The sequence below is a fragment of the Stegostoma tigrinum genome, chromosome 4 (genome assembly GCF_030684315.1).
Source record: "Stegostoma tigrinum isolate sSteTig4 chromosome 4, sSteTig4.hap1, whole genome shotgun sequence".
Lineage (NCBI taxonomy): Eukaryota > Metazoa > Chordata > Chondrichthyes > Orectolobiformes > Stegostomatidae > Stegostoma > Stegostoma tigrinum.
Window position 1 is genome coordinate 102278927 of NC_081357.1, and position 21795 is coordinate 102300721.

At 40.3% G+C, this 21795-nt stretch overlaps 1 long non-coding RNA gene across 1 annotated transcript in view; it reads right to left on the bottom strand.

Annotated features, from left to right (window-relative positions):
• Positions 1–11703: 11703 nt before the first annotated feature.
• Positions 11704–21795, bottom strand: part of LOC125452392 (uncharacterized) — a 30209-nt gene continuing 20117 nt past the window's right edge. The window contains exon 3 of the long non-coding RNA XR_007247534.1: positions 11704–11761. This is a non-coding gene — a long non-coding RNA (uncharacterized LOC125452392). The remainder of the gene's footprint in view (positions 11762–21795) is intronic.

The window sequence follows — 21795 nt, forward strand, 5'->3', positions numbered from 1 at the left end:
TTAGATAATCACGTGAATATGCAAGGAATGGAGAGATATAGACTAAGGGCAGGCAGAATTGAAAAGTTTAATTTGCATCATATTTGGCACAACATCGTGGGCTGAAGGGCCCATTCTTGTGCTCTACTTTCTATGTTCTATGTAATTATAACCAAAGTATTTAATTTTCTAGTTTTCTTGGATTATATTACAGTAAAAGGTAACATGAGAGGAACATGTAGAACAACTAGAGAACTTATTTAAACTAGATTGTTCTAGATGGGAGACAAAGTTTTGATGGAGCACTTCTTTGCAAGGTGAACTTCTGAAAATGAAATCCAATAATCCATATGAAGTGGTTAAGAGGGTTAATAATGTGACTTGTTTGGTAAATGTTCATCATTGTTGGAAGAAGAATTGGTTATATTACATAAATGTGTTGAAAAGTTGTAATTGTAAGAAGAGGAGAAGGATGAACAAATGTGTCAGATGGTAAGAATGGTGGACAATGATGGAGATACTCAGGTGAGCTAGGAGAGACAGACAGTTCTCAAAGCAAATGTCCTACAATTCGACTAGCTACTACAGAAATACTGAGAAAGTTAGAAGCTGTTCTCGGATATGGAGACAGGAAAACGGGAAGATCTTATAAGACTACTGAGGAAGTATAAGATAACCTGGGAAAATATATTTTGATAGATGTACTACATTAGCTGGCCAGGGTGTGGACATTGGGGATTCAGAACCAGTAAAACAACATCCCTATTGGTTGAGCCAACAAAAGTAAAATTCAGTGGAAACAAAGGTTCTATGCATGCGAGAGAATCATTGAATTGAATTTAGTCAAAACAGCAGGAGTTCACGAAGAGAACCAGTTCCTAAATTCATGGGTCCATTCGATTCTGTACAGATGATGAAAAGGTGAATTTGGTCTCAAAAACAGATCTGATTTCAATTCTATGCATTAAAGGCTGTATTAAAATGGTTGGCAATGCCTCATACATTTCTAATATTTATCCATTGAAGGGTTATTAACAAATGCTATTAGCATCTAGGGCCAAAGAAATTTCCACTTTTTTTATACTGCAAAGGTTACACTGAATGGGTTACACCAGTGTTAATGATGCCAATGGGTTAAAGGGCACCCCAGCTTCATTTCAGAAGCTTGTGGCTAAAGCTTTCCACTGTGTAATGTATTTGGACGATATGGTACATTAGCAATTCTTGGGAAAAACACATAAGACAAGTCAAAGACCTATTCAATTGATTGCAGTTATTGGCTTAGTGATAAATGTACTCAAAAGTGGATTCACAAAAACAAGAGTGACTTACCTGGGACTTGCTACTGTGCTGTTATGCACAAATCTCTGCTAAAATCTATACATTCTTGACTGACTAGCAGCTTTCAGAAAATTCCAGTTATGAACAAAATTACCAAAAAAAGTCCTTAAATGTTTTACTTTGACATTAAGTGGTTTTGCCCTGTTAAGGGTTTAATTTCCACTCTGCTAGATGACATATATTACATACTAAAGCTATTGGTGCAGCAATAATGAGAGAAGCTAACATAAAAGATGCCATAGATTTGGCTCTGTGTTGTGATGAGGAACTAGAATTGCTGGGTTTTTTTTATTGAGCTCTGCAAAGTGGGGGAGTGTACTAGCTTGAATATAAAGATGTTTTCTTGCAACATGCCTGTTGAATGACAAAATCCCATCACACATGAATCCAGAATTCCTTACAACAGCCCAGGAAAATTATTCTAATATTGACAAGGAAGCTGTGGCAATGGTGTTTGCATTTCCGCGATTCCACACATGCCTGTCTGGAAATGGATCATGAGCCTTTGGAAATGATTTGCAATAAGTCACTGAAAAATGCTCCAATGTCTTCTTTTCAAAATTCCAACACTATTGTCCAGAGTTCGTAATATAAACTGGGATTCAAGGTAATAGCCTCATGTCATCTGATGATGAACAGCTACATTTGTTACAGCATATCATTACTGGGAGTGGCTTGAACATACAAAGCTGGTTTCTGGGAAAATACGTTCTTTTTGCCACCTTTGAAATGAGCTAGACCTATCGAGAATTGTGGAGGCAGATTTTCCTTTTCAATGTCTGACAATTTGCTTGGGACTTTACAGGAAGTGCATGTGCAAACACATTTAAAGGGCCTCCATTCTTCTTGAAGGTTCCACATCAGTTGTTTATGACCTTCAACTGAATTATGGAGATTCAAAGAACTGCTGGCTAAAGTAATATAAAATTGTAAAGTCAGACAACGCCCTGAAAGATATGAATTTGACTCAATGATGTTTGTTTCTGTTTTGAACTTTGTAACATTTTAAGAAAGTAAGATTTTTTGTGGACTCAAAATGCCTCCAGCTGTTATAGAGATCCTGTGTACTCTGTAAGCCAACACGTTTGATGTGAATTTGTCATGCATTACTTTTGATCATCTCTTCCAAGTAAGTGTTGGCAAAAGCACTTGAAAGTGAAAGTTTTTGAAAAGTGGATGATAGGTCTGATGCCTGTCGTAGATATGCTGCTGAGTTGAACCTTGAATGTAACATTATGTCTCACTTGAACAAGTTATTCGTGAATCCTCCTAAGTGTGGAGACTGTCATATACAAACATGTATGATGTCTTCTGTACAACTGAAGCTTCAATGGTCGAAGAGGTATGTTTTTTCTTGACAGCACCATGCGCACATTGGGTTTATCAAAGGAGGATCCGACATGTTGCTGTTTCCCAAGCTTTAGGTCTCAAGGTCAGTACACAGCCATGACTTCTGGAACTAGCAGCTTCAAGGAAATGTTGGATGGAGCCCAGAGCAGAGGCATTTGGTCCCGAGGGTTGCGTTCAGGGCTGAGGAGGTCCCTTCATGAAGAAGGGGAAGATGTAGAAGGATAGAGGGTCAATATCAATAATAACATCCTGCCTCGTAAAGCTACTCAATCCATCCTCTGCTTGGTTATCATTAATTGAGAGATATTTTGCTTATTTACCCATTATGTTGAAATCCATTTTGACTGCGCATTTAGTATTATACCTTTTGCTTTGTGATTCATGCTCTTGAAGGCACAATTTGTTAAGGAGTGTTTAAAAGATTTGTATTATGCCATCATTTCCATTGGTACTTTTCATGCATTGCCTGCTAGTACTGCAAAATAACTTTGCACAGCTATGCATAAGTCATGGCAATGCAAATATTAGCAACACACTTTTGCTCTGTTTTGTATAGTCTAATCAATATAGTTGAAGAATGACATATAAGCTGTATGAATGATACACAACAAATATCTCAGCAGTATGCATTTTTATTTCTAAATAAAAGCCATTTGTTTACATATTTGTTAGTAGCCTACTTATCCTTCTGGGAGAGACTGGGGCAGGGGAGAGCTTGGCGGGGTTGTGGAGGGAGGTGGTGGGAGTTTGGGGGGCTGTGGGGTGCCAAGAGTTAGGGAGAAAGAGAGGGTGACATTCATGGAGGAAAGGCCAGAGGGAGCGAAGGTGATACACAGACAAGGAAGAAGACTCACAGGGAAGAAGGGATGGAGATCCAGAGAAAAGCACAATGAGGGAGTGAGTGACATATATTGTGAGGTGGGGAGAGAGTGAGTCACAGTGGGAGTGAAAGAGGTACATACGCAAGGAGGAAAGGTGAGAGAAAGTTACAATAGTCTAACAGACTTAAAGAGCAAATTAGATTCTCTCAGAGGCAAAGCTGCATTTTACTTCATTAAACTTTCATGAATCTCTTGGGGTAACGGCATTGAAGGAACTGAAGGAGAAAGCAGGAATAGGCTCCTGAATTGGATGATCAGCCATAATCCTATTGAATGGCAGGTTTGGCTCCAAATGTCAAATGGCCTACACCTGCTCCTATTTTTAATGTTTCTTTATGTTTACGTTTATGGCTTCTGATTTGGAAGTGGCAAATCTCATCCATTATTTTCAAGGATGAACATGTTGATTACTAAAGTTTTGCTTTGTCATGTTGAACCACCTCCACATTGATCAAAGTGAAAACGTAAAGACAATTGTTCGATTAGCCTGATATCAACAAAGAATAGACCAATTGATACGATCGTATGAGAGATGTCAACTATATCAATTCCAGTAGTATGAAGAATGCAGTAGTATAATGCTCAAAATTCCCTCTGAACTATTGCCACAGTGTTATTTTAAGCCCATGGTCAAGATTGTGTATTGGTTTTATTATTTATTCATTTATGAGACAAGGCTGTCACTGACCAGGCAGCATTTATTGCCCACCCCTAATTGCTCAGGGGGCAGTTAAGAGTCAACCACATTGCTGTGGGTCTGGAGTCACATTTAGGCCAGACCAGGTAAAGATAGTCGTTTCCTTCCTAAAAAACATTAGTGAACCAGATGTTTTTTTCTTCCAACAATCAGCCATGGATTCATGGTCACCATTAGATTCTTAATTCCAGATATTCATTAAATTCAAATTCCACCATCTGCCATGGCAGGGTTCGAACCCAGCTCCCCAGAACATTATCTGTGTCTCTGGATTAATAGTCCAGCGATAATGCCACTCGGCCATTGCCTCCCCTTATCAATCCACTGGTGATGGATTACAAAACTTTCTTTCATCATGCAGATCAACGATGCTACCAATACTGCAGTCATTGACTAATTTAATGTTATTTTTAGCATGTTTGGCATCTCACTTTAGATTATGTCAGATTGTGGTTATGTAAGCCAGCCATTCAGAGACATGTGCAGGAAATGGGGCGGGGGGGGGGGGGGGGGGTGTTGGGGGGGCGTGTGGTGAGTCCAGCATATCACTTTCTCTTGCCATTATCCACAACGTAATAGTCTGACAGAGTGAACTGCATACACATTTAAGGAAATAATCATGAAGTGTAAAGCAACACAACAAGACCTCAGGATTGCCATGTTGAACTTGTAAGCTGCCCCTCAAAGAAAAAACCTACCTTCACCAGGAAATCTTATGTTGAGAAGACAGATCTGTGTTGTCCTTTGATCTCCTGAGATTCATACCCAACTGAAAGAACATAACTCTTTGCAGAGCACTTAGATAATTAACTCAGCTTCACCCAGCTCAAATGTAGAGAGACAACACATTGATGCCAACAATTGGATATTTGCTTGATTTGATTTAATTATTGTTGTCACATACGCAGAGATACAGTGAAAAGTGTTATTTTGCATGCTGTACAGACAGATAATACCATACAAAGTGTCTTAGGGAAGCAGAACATAATGCAGAATACAGTGTTATGCCACAGAAAAGGTGCAGAGAGAGATCAGAATTAACATTTGAGAGATTTGTTCAAAGTTTTGATCACAGCAGTGAAGAAGTTGTTCTTGGATCTGTTTGTATGTGCGCTTAAACTTTTATATCTTCTGTCCTCTTCCCAATGGAAGACTTGGAAGAGAGTTAAACTAGGGTGAGGCAACAAGACATGTAGATGGAATAATTGGATGGAAGGCTGGTTTCTGTGATGGACTGCGTGGTGTTCATAATTCTCTTGTGTTCTTGGGAAGAGTAGTTGCCATACCATGCTGTGATGCACCCAGTAATGACGCTTTCAATGGTACATCTATAAAAATTGGTCAGAGCCTTTGTGTACATGTCAAATTTCCTTAGCCTCCTGAGGGAGTAGAAACATTGCTGTGCTTTCTTGACCTGTTGCGTCAACATGGATTGTCCAGGACAGATTGTTGGTGATCATCACTCCCAGGAACGTGACTGTCTCGACAATCTCCACCTCAGCACCATTGATACAGACAGGGGCAGGAGCCCACTCTGTTTCCTGAAGTCAATGACCAGCTCCTTCGTTATGCTGACATTGATGGAGTGAATTTTGTCTTTATACCATGCCACTAAGCACTCAAAATCCTTCCTGCATTCTGTCTTGTTGTTGTTTGAGATCTGACCTACATTGGTGGTGTCATCAGCAACGTTGTAAATGGAATTGGGGTGGAATCTAGTCACACGGTCATGAGTGTAGAAGATGCATGGTAGGGAGCTGAGTATGCAGCCTTGCGGGGCACAGGTGTCAAGGATTATTGTGGAGGAGGGGTTGTCACTGATTCTCACTGATTGCAATCCATGGGTCAGGAAGTCCAGGATCTAGTTCCAGAGAGGGGGGCAGACACCTAGGTCTTGGTGATTAGAGATGAATTCCTTTGAAATTATGGTGTTGAAGGTGAACCTGTGGTCAAAAGGAGCCTGACATAGGTCTCGTTGTTATCCAGATGTTTCAGGGAAGCATGTAGGACCAGGGAGATAGCATCTGCTATGGGCCTGTTGCACCAATTGACAAATTGCAAAGGGTAAAGGCAATTTAGTACACTGAAGTTAATGTGGAAGGCCGCTGAAAAAAATTGCTCAACCCAGGTCATAGGACATTGCTGTGAACAGCAGTCATGTTCTCAGTTGAAACAGAGCACACACTTGAATTGCATATTTACATCCACAAGTCATCCACAATGATGATTCAGACACTGAAAGTATAGTGATTACACGAGATAGCAAGACAACCAAAGTGATCGGTCCACTCCAACTCATAGTAGCTGGCAACACAGAATGGCATGGAAGTGTGCTGAAAACATCCTGAGAATGGTATAAGAACTCAATCCAGTCACATTATGTAAAGTCCAGAAGAATTGCGAATGCCGTAAATCAGAAACAAAAATAAAATTTACTGGAAAAGCTCAGGATGTTTGGCAGTATATATGGAGAAAAAGCAGAGTTAATGCTTCGGGTGGAGTGACCCGCCCTCAGAGCTGAGGAAAGGTTACTTGACCGGAAATGTTAACCCCGATTCCTCTCCCTAGTCACATTATATGTCTAATGAAGCATTATCTAAATGTGTAAAGATAAGTTGAGGAAATATGTCTCTGTTAAATTTGATTCTTGAACAAAATAGTCATTGAGAAAATGCTATTTATTAAAATGGGGAATATTATGATATTACATGTATCTCTGATCAGACAAACTTTTGACTTTTGGAGAGTTAAGTGGTAACATCAGTGTGATGTCAAACCAAGTGATATCCTAAAATTGATGCATCATTTCCAACTTGAGTACTTGCTGTGACTGTAAGGTCAGTAAGTCAAAGAGCCTGGACTTTGCCAATATTTTTCACAGATTTGCAACATATTTAACTAATTTTTAAATATATTGCCTGGTACCTGTTTTCAAGCCCAATATCATTGTTCATATTCTGAAATACAGAAGTTAAAATCGTAATAAAATCCAGAACACATACCATCCCTGGGCTTAAGGACCAATACTACCCTACCCCTACTGCATGTCCTCCCCACAACCCTCCCACTGACTTCCCCTCCCCAACCTCAGGCTCTCCACCAATTTCACAATTCCCCATGATACCGAAAGCACTGCCTCTCCGGCTCCTCCCTGACCTGTCATCCTGACCTCATCCACCAACCAGTCACTTTAACCTCCTGCTAACCTATCTTCTAGTCAAATTGTGACTCTGCCAAACATCCACCTAATCCTGTCACTCACCTACCTCACCAAAACCTTACCTACATACCTCACTCACCCTACTCATTCACAAGAAATAATCAAGCAACTTTGAATGTTAAAATAAATTTTAAAATATCTAATAACGCTTGGAACAATTATTAAATAGCAATACAATAAATCTTTAAGAGTAATTTTAAAATTTTAAAAATCATTACTCATTTAGTCAATCAAGAAAAACGTAATCAAATGGTTAAAACAAACAGAATGTCGTGTTTACCAAAGTTTCGATACCCTTATCACTTAGTGTTTATTTCTATGGTGTTTGTTGCCGAGCTTAAGGAGAGTCCCCAACTCTTCTGGTATGATGAAGGGCATGGCTTTGCCTCCCATGTACTGTCTCTTGGCAATGACAGGAGTCTGCAGTGGAGGCATCTGGGAGAAAACAACCTCAGAAATGTGGATGAAAAGCAGGCAGAAATGTAAGTGAGCATTATTTTGATCCGATTACCGACAGGTAGATCTGTTCCGACAGTAATTGGAAGTCCTGGGCCTAGCTTTTTAATTCCAGATCTGTTTATTAACTGGAATTCAATTTCGCAGCTTCAGTGATGGGATTTGAACTCATGTCTCTGGACCATTAGTTCAGGCATTTGGATTGCTGTCTAGAAATATAACCACTATGCTACTGTCCCTACAGCATTGAGATCAGTCATTCCATTTCATTAAATTGCTATTTTGTACTGCACAGCATAATTTAAATGGTAAATTGGCAGAATGTGCTGAATTCCCAGACCTCAGCATCTTAATCGCATGAGTTTGAATGACCCACACAGCTTTCTCAGTGAGATCAATGACAACATTACTGCTAAATTTCAACTGGATTTAGGAGCTACCTGCATTTTGCTCCATATCAAGTTCTTAGAGGGTGTAAGAAATTGCAGATGAGTTTCATCTACTCGTAAGTGCGGAGATAAACGATAGTTGGGGTCACCTTGCACAAAAAATGTTGAATTTCAGTTAATGGGCATCTTAGTCCTGAGTACTGAAACTTGTCAGAATCACACTAAACTTTCTCAAGGTACTAATGGCTGATAAAACTTGCTGTGGGAAGATTGTTAAGAAATTAATTAGAGATTGGTTGATTTGGAAGAAGAATTTAAAGGAACACATTAACTTTGTTAAAACATCTAACTTGCCAACAGGGACTACACCATGTTTCATTTGTATTCATTCGTGGAATATGACCTTCGCTGGCTGAGCCAATATTTGGAAGGAATTCCAGGATTTTGACCCAGCAACAGTGTAGGAGCATTGATATATTCCCAGGGATGCTGAAGCCAAGGAATGAAAACGATGGTGTATTATCCATGCAAATTTCTGCATTGCATTGAAGAGTCTGCCAAGGGAAGCAAAGGATCATGAATGGCAAAAGAAATGATTCTAGCAGATTGAGTTTTAGGCTGGGGCTCTGGTGAAATCTTAGGAAAAGCAAAAAATCCTAACTCAAGAAAAACTCTAGAACTCAACAATGAAGTGGTGAGAGTGTTCATAATTGATAGATGAGAAGAATGGCACAAAAGTTCCTGAATTTTGGATGTTTAAGGTTAGAGACCCCAAATTCTGTGGCAATTTTAGTAGTGTTCCTTTGTAATCCCAGTGCGAGCTGTTGTGAAGTGATATTATGTGTTTGTGTCCATAGGAGGCAGTTCTTAAACTGCTATCAATTACTATCAACTCAACAGATGTGATGTAGTGGTCCCATGACCTGTATTCAGTTTGTAGCAGAAAATGGTCTGAGATGAGAAATATATGACTTTTCTTCCTAGTCAACATTATTTGTATGTAGTGCCATCTTCAAATAAAGAATTCATAGTATTGGTTCACCAATACTTGTAATGTGTTGGTATGTTGATGTTACAAAAAACAAAGGAGATGTGCTATTTCCCCTTTTTAAACCCCTCAACACTGTCTATAGAGGCATGAACATTTTTGCCTCAAGTGAAGAATGTATAGACCAATAAAAAATATTTTCTGTGTTTTGATTCTGATCTGAAATGGAAAATGATTGTTTAAAACTAAGGACTATGGGAGAAATTGCCATACTTTTAAAAGCACATTAATGAAACACATTGTGAAAAATAGTTACACTGCTGTGTTTTTCAAGCAGAGAGGGAAACTGTTTATAAATAGTCCAGCACCAGTGTGTATATGGAATGTGATTTGGCCATCAACAATTCAATGATTGAACGGTGGTTCCCAAAATTATTTTCCCTGCATCCATGGAACTGATGCTTTTTGCTTATCTAACAAGTAGAATTATGTGCTGATCATTCATTGCTATTTACTTGTGATTAGAGTTTACTTAAACAGTAGGTTTTTATTAATTATAAGAACTGGGTCAGTGTCAACTAACAAGTAAATCAGGGACTTTGCATTTTTTGATTAGATCATTAACTTTTGTGTTGACTGTGGGAGTAGTGAAGCTTGAAGATTAGTGAAATTTCCCAGTGGGTCATAACGAAGGCCAGATATTTGAATCTTATGCCTGAAAAGCATTGAGTCTTCTCAAAAACATTTTAGCAGTATGTTTACAGTATAGATTTCTTCTACCGTTATTCTTGATTCTGACCAAGACAATTGCTCTCTTTATTGATCAATAAAGATACAGAAAAGAAGAATTGAAAGACTTATCTCTTGGTATCTCATTCTTTCTCACATCATTTTAAAGTGAATGTTGTAAACCCTCAGAATACAGGCAGAAGCTTAGGATTTTCATTGCAGGTAGTGCCCCAGAAGTGAAGAAGGCAGGAACAGGGGCTAATTCCGTCTTCCATGGGTGCCTGGCCCTTAATTGTTGCTGTGATTACTTTGACCTAAGGAGTTGTTGCATTTCTTTGTTCACTGACTGTTTACTGCTTGAGCACAATTGGAAAACCCAATTTGCTGTTGATTCAGATATTCTTTGCAAGCTTACATTTCTGTTGCTTTTTTCAGTTTGCGATGTTCTTTTCATCACAGATGTACACTTCTTTAGCTCTGGAGCTATAAGTTTTAAAAGCTAATTCACATTTAGAAAAATGAGGTCACAGAATGAAATGGACAACAAAGTAGAGACGAATTTTTCAATTGAAGAGAGATGAAAAGACTAATGTATATCTGGATAGGCTGGGGCTATTTTCCCTGGAGCTTCGAAGGCTGAGCAGTGACCTTATAGATGCTTACAGAATCATGAGGGACATGGATAGGGTGAATAGTCAAGGTATTTTTATTCCCCAGGGTAGGGAATCCAAAAACAGAGGGCATAGTTTTAATTTGAAATGGAAAAGATATACAAAGGACCTAAGGGGCAACTTCTTCACACTGAGTGAAGTAATGTATGGAATGAGCTACCAGAGGAAGTGATGGAGACAACTACCATTACAACATTTAAAAGGCATCTGGATGGGTACATGAATGGGAAGCGTTTAGACGGATATGAGTCAAATGTAAACAAATGGGATTAGACTAATTTAGGATATCTGGCCGGCATAAATGATTGGGACCAAAGGGTCTGTTTCAATGCTGTACAATTCTATGACTCAATGACTCTATTTATATGATGACTGACAGTTGACCAAGCTAATTGGTAATGTCAAAGTCATTAATGAGGTAGCCTTATTGGCTGTTTTCATGGCCTTGCAGACAATTAGACATCATAGAGTGCTATAGAACAGTTATGACTCATTTGTACCAACAGATGGAAATAATTTTACTGAAACGTATACATTGTAACATTATAGTCGCCATAAAACATTTAAACACACCTCTTAGAAATATAAGGGAATCCTTGCTGGTTATCTTGATACTGAGAAATCCAACAAAGGAGATTAAAATCCTTTTCTCTTCTCAGTCATTACAAGTATTAAAAGGGGAATCTGATAGATCAGTTGACCCATTTGCCAATTAGAAAAGCAAATAGACTGACATTGATAGATAACTATTGCATGAGCCATATTACCAGAGGTCTATGCTGTACGAGTAATATTAGCTGGCTGAATATAATTCAGTTGAACGAACTGTCTAACCAATCAAAAATCAAAAAAAATCACCATTTTTTCAGAGTTTATTCTTCTAATTTTTAATATCCATCAATAGCTAGAAACCATTTTCTACATTCAAACTCCATAATTTGGAAAACATTTAGAAGTTTTCAATATGTATAACAAAGCAAAGGAATCAGAATACCCACTGACCTCAGTGTTAGGTAGGCTGCATGAGTGTGGTAGCTGTTTGGTGGTTTCAACCTGATTTCTAACAGACAAGAGTCAACAATGTTAATAATAATAAAAAAATTTGTGGCAATAATTGCTACAAAATTAACAATGTCAGGCCAACATAATGATCAACGCAAAAATGGATGTGCACCAATGCAGTAGGAAGCATTCTTCAGAGGAAGGCTTTAAACTAGATTTGCAACGATTGCACAGATATAAAATTTTGCTTTGCACCAAAGCCACTAGTGTAATGTAAATGTAAGTCAGATATTGAACTTTTTCTCCAGAGTTTCTCATTATGTTTCACTCTATGAAAGTTGAGTTTAGCTCGCAGTATCTAGATTGAAATAATCACCACACAAAATTATCGCTTCCTTAGTTCAGTTTATTTGGTAATGTTTGTGGATACATTCAATGAACTCATCTTCAAGGCTGCCTTGTCTGACCTGTTTCGACCAATCAACATTAAAATGTCCCATGATTGGGAAATTCATTTTTTTTCTCACAAGTTGCCTGTCTCTTTGAGGATCTAACAATACACTTTGTCCTCACTGTGGTATATTGCAGGAGTGTATTTTGATGAAGGCTCAGAATGAGTTGCTATTACTATTCCAAAACCAGGGTTCGAAGGTGGATAGAACTGTCTACCTTTACAAGCTTTATTTGCATTTCTACATTGTGGTTGGGAAGAAGGACAGATATGAGATTGAATGTGCTTGTTTTTGTGAAGAGTCAGTTTCATTGATTTTCATGAAAAAGTTTTCTCTGTGCGGTTTAGCAAGTTCTCTTGCCACATTGTACCAAACCCACTTCCCTTATCTCATCATCCTGCCCCTATCTTGCCCTCTCGTCTGATTCTAGCCTTATCTTACTACTCACCTACCCAGAAAGCCTCATCACTCACTAGATATCTGTTAAAAGGCTGTTATCCCTAATGCCTGTACCAACTTTAAAAGGCTCCTCTGCACCCAGGTATGTGCTGGCAATTCAGCATTGCTCCTCACTGGTACCATCAAGGCATAGCAGGCTCATAGCTCGCATAACTGACATGTCCTGATTGGTACATGTGAAAATAAATCAAAGTACAGTGAAAAGCTTTGTTTGTGAGCAGTACAGGCAGATCAGAGTAAGCAAGGGTGTACAGATCAGAGGTTGTAACAAAAATAGACTGAGGCATACTGGTTACATTGCACAGAGCATGTGCTAGATGAGATCAACATTAGCAAGATCAGCAATATTTAAGGCTAAAGGGTCCATTCAGCACCTAATAATAGCAGGGAAGAAACTGTTCCTGAACCTGCTGGTGCTTGTGTTCAGGCTTCTGTATCTTCTGCCTGACAGAAGAAGCTGCAGGAAATAATTACGGGGGTGTGATGGGTCTTTGATGATATTGGCAGTCTTTCTGTTGCAACGAGCCATGTAAATGGAGTCCATGGATGGAAGGTTGGGTTCTGTGCTGGTCTGGGCTGTGCACATCACCTTCTGTAGTTTCTTACGGTCCTGGACAGAGCAGTTGCCATACCAGGCCATTATGCACCCGGACAGTATGTTTTCAATGGTGCATCTATAGAAGTTGCTGGGCGCCCTTATAGATATAACAAATTTCCTGAGCTACCTAAGGAAGAAGAGACGTTGTTATGCCTTCTTGACCATCGCATCAATGTGGGAAGTCCAGGACAAGTTGTCAGTTACTGTCACTCTGAGGAACTTGACGCTCTTCACCCTCTCAACCTCAGTTCCATTGATGTAGATTGGGGGCGCATTCTCCTCCTTTCTTTCTGAAGTCAATGATCAATTATTTAGTTTTGCTGACATTAAGATAGAGGTATTTCTCATTGCACCATGTCACCAAGCCCTGTATCTTCCTTCTGCATTTTGACCTGTCATTATTAAATGTCCATCCTGCTATGGTGGTGTCATCAGCAAATTTGTAGATGGTGTTTGTTTGGAATTTGGCAACACAATCATGGGTGTACAGGGAGTGCAGTGGGGGGCTGAGGACACATCTTCTGGGGCTCCAGTGTTGATTATTATCGTGAAGGAGGTGAAGTTACCTATTCTTCGATTGTGGTCTGTGGGCCAGGAAGCTGAGGATCCAATTGCAGAATGTAGAGCTGAGATCAAGGTCACGGAGTTGTGAGATCAGTCTGGAGGGAATAATGGTGTGCAAGGTGGAAATGTAGCCAATGGGCTGGAATCTGACGTGGATGCCCTTGTTGTCCAGATGTTCTCGACATCAGTGAATGGCTAGGAATATGGCATCTGCTGTGGACCTGTTATGTTGGTAAGCAAATCGTAGGGATCAAGGCAAGTTGAGACATTGGAGTTGGTGTGGACCTTAAGCAGCCTCTCAAAGCACTTCCCACCCTCTTCACTGTTTATCAACCAGGTCAGACGGTTTACCTGTCCATAGCTGTATCCAATCTAAACATCCTCTCTAAGTCACCACTACTCAGTCGCCAATGTCCATTGGAGACCAACATGTTGTCATTATCCACTGGGTGAACATTACATACAGGTAAACAAAAAGACAAATTCAAACATGAGCATTTAGTTACAGGCAGCAAAAGTAAACACAAATAAAACAAATTCATGTTGCGATCATCCCCCACAATGCAGATCAAATCTTGGCTTCCTGACCAATAATTGTTTAATCTGCTGAACCTAGTTTTTATTTATTAGAACCAGATGTCAGACAGCTCCCGTCTACCTTATAGTGCCGGAAACAACTGAGTTCTGTCATCCACAAGGAACGCTTTCACCTCCCCCAGTGTCCTTTTTCATGTCCTTAGAAGATTACCCCCACTTCCTTGGTTACTCAGTTCTATCACATTGCGCCTTTGCCTGCTGTAATTATTCAATTGTCTGGACTATCATGGAGGAACTCTACCTCCTCTGCCCACCAGTTTCTTCCTGAAATCTACCAGCTGTGCAGTGGAAGTTCTAAGCAGCTGTTACCTTCACAGCCACTGGCAGAGGAAGGCCTCCCACTCCTGCAATCCTTGGCCTACCCTCTAGCACATCACATTCTACCATATGGCAGAATAGTACCGTTTCTTGCCAACCCTGATCAAATGGATTTGGTGACGATAAACTCTGGCCCCCCTGCCACCCCCACACGTCCTGAGGAGTTTGTGATTGCTACCTCAGCCTGAGCTGGGTGCTCCTCAACTTCCGCCCTGGCCTGCTGTAGTCCCTGTACTTGCCACTGAATCTGGTCACCCTGCATCCTTCATAGGAATGAGTGAGTGATGTCACACCAGCACCGGGATACATTACTCTAGCTGCAAATAACCTGCTTTGGGAACAGAAGGACCAAAACAAGTTCTTTGCAAAGAGAACAGTCAGTGATGACATACCTGCAGAGGGGAGCTGTACTCCTCCATCCAGTGAGACATTATACATCCTTATAATGAAGGCCATGTCGCTAACATTCGCTTAGTTTCAGCTTCAACATGCTCGTCACTATGGTCAAGGATCTGTACTAGTTGATTGACCATTACTTAAAGGGACTAGCTGCTATGTTTAGATACCCTTCCCATCCAAGACCATGACACTCAATAGGGTCCATGGTAATATTTAAAATAACAGACTTTTAAGCAATTATCTCCACATCCCACAGCAGCTTGCAAGAGTTACACATTATAGTCATGTTGGGCAGCATTCACCTATTTTTAAGTCATTGTCTCCAGTGTATGCATCATTGAGACATCAATGTCCAACTTGCACTCACCAATGATATGATGCGAATAAACTTTGGGGCAATATTTGATCCTTAAATTTGTTCCCTCTGCAAATTAAATGTAACAGCAGTTTACAAACACATGCTTCACATATTTGCCCCTTCAATGCCCTTGTGTTCAGTAGACATGGATCCCTCACATTTGGCCATCAAACCGATACTGGCTCTGCCCACTCTGGGTGTTGTCCCAGCCATTTCCAAATGCAATTAGTATCCAGAGAACAGAAAACAATGGCACAGAATATATTTCAAGGTGAACAATGTCAGCTCTGGTCTACTACCCCTCCCTGATCTGACCCTTCATGTCCCCTTTTACCTTGTACATCCTGACAACCAGTGCCAACCAATACCATCATATTGAGAGGCAGTGTCATTGATTTTTACACCAAGTTGCCTCTTTGCCCTTAGCCCTGACATAACGCATTACTGATACCCACTGTGTTGCTGTACTCTCTCTCTGTGAAGGGCTCTGCTCCGTGCCACACATTCTCTCCATATCTAATTGGGTTTCTACTAGACTCCAGTTTCCTCCCACAGTCCAAAGATGTGCAAGTTAGTTCAACTGGTTGTGGGAAATGTGGGGTTATGGGGATAGGGTGGACGTTTGGTCTGGATGGGATGCTCTATGGAGGTACAGTGCAGACTTGATGGGCCAAATGGTCCATTTCACACTGTAGGGATTCTATGATTCTATGATCATAACACTCATCTCATCAGAACCCACATCCTCCAATGCTGTATTGCAAAGCTCTCTTTGTAACTCGAGATCCCCTATCACCATCCTTGCGCTCAACTCAACACGTCCTCTGCCTCACTGTCCCACCAGCTTTTGGACATGAGCTCCCCTTGGCCATATTGGCTCTATGTAACTTCCTCATCAGTCAACACACAGATTGTTGGGACTCTATTTACCCCAGACCACCGGATGACTTTGATGAACAGTCCTTTGATTGACCAGACCCCTGACCGCATTTTTACAGATCTCCAATGCATCAAATGTGATTCCCCTGACTGCATGTGATGGCCCGACAGAACATACACTTGTTCACTCCCTGAACTTTGAGATGTACATATCCCCTGGCCATTGGCATTCCAGGTGGATGACTGACCATGTTCAAGGCCTCGTTCCATGTCAAAACTTGACAGATCCCTACCAACAAGCAACCTGTCTCTGTGTCTGTGCAGAAGAGTCAATAAAGTTGCCACAGGTAAAGTTGCCATTGTCCTAGAGGATGATGTGGCTGCTGTTTTATTGGAGGGAGAAAGTCGGTGCTATGTTTAACGTGAATGTTACCACACTTTAAGCAAGAGGTGAGGTTGAGAAGGAGAGTCCTTCATTGTAGCGTCAGCTGCTGCATGAATTGAATCCACATTGTTGGCATCACTCTGCACAAAAGAAGAGAGTCAATCCAGCAGTACTGATAGCCAATGGTGAAGAGCTAATACATTAACATGACAAGACATGATGAGGTATGCATGCTGCAGGGAGGCTTTAAGGATGCCAAAACAGAGTATAGGCAAGCAGGCCTCAGATGCAGCCTCATCCAATCTGTGAGCTGGGTGCCTGACCCTACATGGAAAGTGTTCTTGCAGTAGCCATTCAACATCAGTTGTTGGTGCGCCCTGCAATGTAGATTGTACTTCCTAAGCATCCTGCAAGTAGATCAGAAAGATTCCATAGGGATCTTGAGGTGTAGGCAATTATCAGTTGCCAACATCTGTAGCTAAAGGTTGTGAGAAACTGGCTCGTGCCCTGAAATGGGCTTGCTTGGAGACAAAATTGAAGCTCTCTACATCTGAAGCCTGAAGGCACCAGGTATCCGCTCTGACTTCCATACTGAGCAGTCTCAGCAAATAGTTTGCTCATGTTGGGTGGTAGGATGGGAAACTGCATCTTAATAATGCATGCTATGCAGTGAATAGGTTGTATAATAACTGCTACAAAGCTCATGGGGAGTTACTAACTAATCTGAGTGCAGCGATCATTGAGTAAGATTTTCCTTGGTAATGGGCAATGGCCTGCTGAGCTAAAACTGATCACCTGCACCCTTTATAATGGAGGCCCAGGGATTATCTGCAGAACTATCCATCCCAGCCTGGGACTAGCCTATGTGCACCATGAATAGTAGCTTTATATTGGTGTTCAACTATGTTCCTTTCCTGTCGTGTTTCTTGAGTTATAATAGATTGTTAACAAGCAATATACATGGTTAATAAGGAACTCTGCTGCCTACAGAGATTCTCATTGTGATACCTGGAACATAGTCAAAAGATAGGTCAAGTTGTTTCTGACATTGACATAGGCCTTGTGGGAATTCTGAAGTGATTCTGCCACATTTCCCACCAGAGCCCATATCATTGAGACCCTGTGAGGTTCCACCCACAGTTTTCATTTCATTTTAGATTTGTTCTCTGAGTAGTAAATGTGGTTGAAATTTGTTAATACATGCATTTTTAATGAGGGATTACAGACTTGGAATACAGCCTAAGGGAAACAATTGCATTGGGATAAACAGGTAGCAGATAAAACTATTGTTGCCTAGCAACAGAAGACCAGAATTACAGGAAGACAAATCAGTGCAGAAGGTCAGGGACTGTGTGTGCAGGTTCAGTCAGAGCAACAAAAATGTGTTGTTAGTTCAGCAGAATCTAAAATAGTCATGATTCAAGAAAGATTCTAGAATTGCTTCGAAACAAATTCCAGAACCAAAAAAGTACTGTGGAAGGTGAATGTTTGGACATTCCATGTGTTAGTTTTTATTTGTTCATTTACGGGAGGAGGTCATTACTGGCTTGGCCAGCATTTATTGCCCAGAGGGCAGTTCAGAGTCAACCACATTGCTGCGGGTCTGGAGTCACATGTAGGCCCAATATAAGATGGCAGTTTCCTTTCCTGAAGGAAATTAGCGAGTCAGATAGATTCTTGGTCATCATTAGACTCTTAATTCCAGATTTTTATTGAATTCAAATTCTACCATCTGCCATGGGGGATTTGAACTCAGGTTCCCAGGACACTGCCTGATTCTCTGGATTAACAACCTAACAACAACTCCACTTGGCCATCACCTCCCCAAATTTCAAAGTTGTTAGAAGTCAGTTAAAAATACAAGATTACATTAGCGCCAATTAAACAATGAATTTTATAGTGGAGACAGGGAGTCACTTCACCGTGGTTTGAGTATCTGTAAGTATGTGATTGAAAGTAAAAAATTGCAATTTCTGATATTTGAAATAAGATGAATTTAACGTGTTTTTGTATAATGTAATAGAGTCAGTGTTTTATCCTCTTGTGAATATGTTCAGTGACTGACCTCCAAGGTAAACAAAAGCAAAAACAAAACTTATGGTCCATCACCCAAGTTTCAGTTTGTGAACTGACTTGTCCAGTATTACCACCAATTGGGATCAAGACTGAATTCTCAAACTGGAGAGCAGTGTTCACCTTCAGTATCATCTAATTCATTGGATCACAAGGATGTATGCATTACATGCAGTCATACATGCTTTCACATATCTAATTCTTTGCATTCACTGGATTTTCACTGTTTTTAATGATCTAGCTTTTGAAAAGCAAAATAAAATTACAGTACAATTCAGTCTATTTCCAAATAATTGGTTCTTTCAATATATATTTTTGACTTTTTGTGTTTATGTTTTCTATTCATTTATTAATTACAATGAACAGTCTTAATACGCTATCTAAAAATTAGCAATAAAACCTTCAGCGTTCAGTTCATGCAATGAAATTGTTAATCTTGCTACACAATATATTTTTTGATTATCAATCCTCATACAATCAGTTTCAAACTTGACAGTATCATTCTATTTACTCTTTTGCCCCATTTTAGAGAGTATTCCATGAATTTGTGGGAACACTGAATTATATTTTACTGAAAGTCATTTTACCCTTTGGTGCGATAAGTAATGTGACTACTTGTTCTGTAATATTGTCGGAATATCACCCCAGGCTCATTAAACTAACCTTTCATGCTTGCTGCTGTCACAAACTCTCATGTACTTGTATTGAATGTTATTCTGGAAATTCCAAAGGAAACATTCCAATGCAACAGCCTCAGGAATGGCTGCTCAATAAAATCTGGAGGTGAAGGAGCACAGCAGGTCAGAGAACATCAGAGGATCCGGAAAGTCGACATGCCCTGATGAAGGGCCCAGATTCAAAATGTCACCTTTCCTGCTTCCTTGATGCTATCGGACCTGCTGTGCTCCTCCAGCTCCACATTTCATCAACTCTGACTACCTGCATCTGCAGTCCTAAAGATCTTCCAGGAGTGGTCACTGTTGCTTCATTGTAACAACATTACAAATCAAATTTCTTAACATCACTGCCTCTTTATTGGAGAAACTAAGTAAGTGAGACTCTAAATTCAACATGAACTAAGGGGTTTGATGAAAATTGAAGAATGGAAATGTATTGTTTACCATTTATTTGCGACTTCTGTAAGTTAATATTCACTACACATTCTCTCCAATTCAGGACAGTTTGTGTCAGTCAATTTTATTTAAAATTACTTATGACCAAGTGACAATGGAAACAATTCAGTGTAAGTGAATTTTACCTGTGTAACTGGATAACTCAGAATAACCTGCAAAGTGTACAATTTCAATATCAAGCTTTACCTACCTTCGGTAAATTAAGTTGAGTAGTTCTATAGGACTTCAGTCTGGTACAAAAAAAGGCTCATTAACTCATGTGCCCACAAATCCTGTTCAGATTGTGATTACACTGAAGAGGATGGAGAGAAAGAGTAACCAGAATTAGAATCCCTACAGTGTGGAAAGAGGCCCTTTGGCCCAACAAGTCCACACTGAACTTCAGAACACCCCACCCCCCTATAGCCCACCTAATCTAGTCACCCTGAACACTATGGGCAATTTTGCATGGCCAATCCACCTACCCTGCACATCTTTGGACAGTGGGAGGAAACTGGAGCACCCAGAGGAAACCCACACAGATACAAGGAGAACATGCAAACTCCACACAGATAGTTGTCCAAGGCTGGAAATTGAACATGGGTCCCTAGTGCCATGAAGCAGCAGTGCTAACCACCATACCACCCCAGGGTTGGAGCACTTTAGTTGTGAAGAGAGGCTGGGTAGACTTGGGTTGTTTTCTTTAGAGCAAGGAAGGCTGATGGTGACCTGATTCAGGTATATAGGATCATGAGGCGCATGGGCACAGTGGACGGGAAGCAGCTGTTCCCCTTAGTTGAAAGGTCAATAAGAGGGGGCATAATTTTAAAATGCAGGGTAGGAGGTTTACAGTGGATTTGAGGAAAGCCTTTCTTGACCCAGAAGCTGGTGGAAATCCGGCATACACTGCCTGGGAGTGCGGTAAAAGTGGGAAATCTTTGAAAAGTCTGTGGATGAGCACATGAAATGTCATAACATTCAAGGCTATTGGCCAAACATTGGAAGGTGGAATTAGTGTGAATGAGTTAGCAGAGACTCGAAGGGCTGCTTCTGTCCAATGTGGCTCTATGGCACTTGATCAGAAACACTGGCCGACTCATCACACTACCTGAGGCATCAACTGTTCTGAAAGCTTTCTCTTTGTCCTGAAGAGTAAGTCAAGCAAGACTGCAGAACAGTTACCCAGTCTACAATGTATACTCTAATCTAAGTACATTTCTGGATGCTAATTCAATGATCCAATGGCATTTTGATCTACTTATAGAGTTCTTCACTTTTGCATCTATATTTCTATATTCATGTTTTCAGCCTGATATTCACTCACCTTGTCTTTAGGAAAGAGATTCTTTGAGTGTTGTGTGATTTATTTGGGAATCTATTGTGCACATAAAATGCATCAGGGAAACAAAAATATTTATACAATGATTTGAGTGGCAAGTTGGTAAGAACATAGTGTTTAGGGGTTTGGGAGAACTGGTAGATGGTGGGGCAGACTTGGAAACTGTAATGAAAAGTCAGAGAGTTGATCACTGAGAGGTGGGGTGGCAGGGGTGCATAGAGATCACAAGAGAGGTCAGAGGTCAGAATGGGCAATCAGAGATCAAGAGGTTCATGGTAACTGAAGATCATGGAGGCAGTTAGAGATCATAGGATCGGTTATTAGACAGTCAGTGGGCATAATGGCTTGGTGGATATAGCGATCCTGCTCTTGCCGGTCCAACGCAGTGCATTAAATATGCATATCTCTTGGCCATAGCTATTCCGTCTCCATTTACGTGGAAGATTTTCTGAACTCCAAGAAAGCTAGTCTCCATTGGTGCATAAAAAGAGATTTAATAGCGAGGCATATGGCTTATTTTGAAGGTCTTAATGAAAGATCTACCTCTTAAGAATAAATT